Raw genomic sequence first — 1,575 nt, 5'->3', positions numbered from 1 at the left:
AGATTTACAGACTGGAGGCAAGAGGAAACAATGTGATAAAAACATTACCAATTTAAGGCCTAAAATCGAGGAGAAACATATGGACTTCTCCTGGAGCTATGGAAATATTTGGTGATGTAAATGCTGTAGTGTAAGTTCCTGCCTGGTTGGAAGGTAGACAGACCAGGACTTTAGGTAATCATGCATATGAATGATTTTTCACCTTCTTGGCTGTAGCTACTTTTGAAATGATAGGTATAATAAACAATTATATTTTGATAAAATACCTTCTAGTCTGAACAGTGCTGTCTGAACTGTTCATCTCTCTATGATCCCTTGTAACTAAGATTAATTTTGTTGCAGTAAGACAATCTTTGCTGTCAGAGTAAGATACTCTGGTTGGTCTGTTCCTACATGGAAGAATGGGAAAGGGTCAGGGAGACATTTGTGCCAGTAAGACCTCATTTGGGACATTTTAAGCTGCACAAGTTTAGAAGTAGCTCTTGAGCAAAGCTTACTTTGAATCCCTTAGCTCCACAAATCTAACTCAGTTGGACAAATAAGTACTTGAAAAAGCCATCACCTTTGGACTTAGCTATAAAGGCTTCAAAGTATGATCAGGTTTAAAATGAAAAAGACTTAAAATAGTCATTGACAAAAAAAGGTTGAAATGTGAGCAATCGATTAAACAATATACATTTTTTTTCCCACTCTACACAGAATTTTAGGGAAATAAGATCAATAGCATTGCTAGGAGCAATAAGGTTTCCTTGTTACAAATAGGCAACGAAAGATATATGCCTATATTAAGATTGCATCATTAACTACTTAAATTTACAAGATACTACATGCTTCAGCAGCACATCTACCCAAATTGCAACAATACAGAGAATTACATGGCACTTCCACAAGGATGACATGGAAATTTGTGAAGTATTCTTCAGATTCAAGAAATGAAAAACAGTTATTAAAAAGTTGATTACAAAGATACAAGTGAAAGAATACATTTAGTTCATAGAATTAAAAGTTTGTCTTCAGTGTATTAACTCTTCATCTTAGAAAGGCCTTTACATAGCATAACCTTTACAAAACATTTGAAATTAGATAACATTGTCATTTTATCCCAAAGAAATAAAATACTATAAGGACCTAGGAAAAAAGGAATCTTAAACTGTTTCTATATGGAATGCAATCAGAAAGGACACATTTATTAATGAACCTATATATTATAAATCAATGTAGAATTCAAAGTATTATATTTGGAGAGAATGAAATAGATTATGGATATTATACAAACAGAATACAGACTATTTTAAAATAAACTTTTTCAGACAAGTACCAGAAATATCTTTAGTTTCTTTACTACTCATTTCAACAGGTAAGTTAAACTTATTTCTGATTTTAAAAAATCACAAACTCTGCAGAAATCATTATAGATATATACAAACAAGTCTTGAATATATTTTGATATCAAAGTCAGGCAATTCACTTGGAAGAATACCATGGAATCCATGAATTGTTACAGTGAGATATTGCTGTTACTTTGTATTGTGAGAATATTTTGGAAGAACACAAAGATGGACCAGTATTTTTGAA

The 1,575-nt window shown here is 31.9% G+C and overlaps 1 pseudogene; it reads left to right on the top strand.

The window, feature by feature from the left end:
* The first annotated feature begins 827 nt into the window (after window positions 1-827).
* Window positions 828-927, top strand: LOC122114793 (annotated as a pseudogene).
* The last annotated feature ends 648 nt before the right edge of the window (window positions 928-1,575 follow it).

The sequence above is a fragment of the Dipodomys spectabilis genome, unplaced genomic scaffold, assembly GCF_019054845.1.
Source record: "Dipodomys spectabilis isolate Male_0828 unplaced genomic scaffold, ASM1905484v1 ptg000110l, whole genome shotgun sequence".
Lineage (NCBI taxonomy): Eukaryota > Metazoa > Chordata > Mammalia > Rodentia > Heteromyidae > Dipodomys > Dipodomys spectabilis.
Note: the sequence above shows the minus strand (reverse complement) of the source record. Positions and strands in the feature narration are given on the sequence as shown.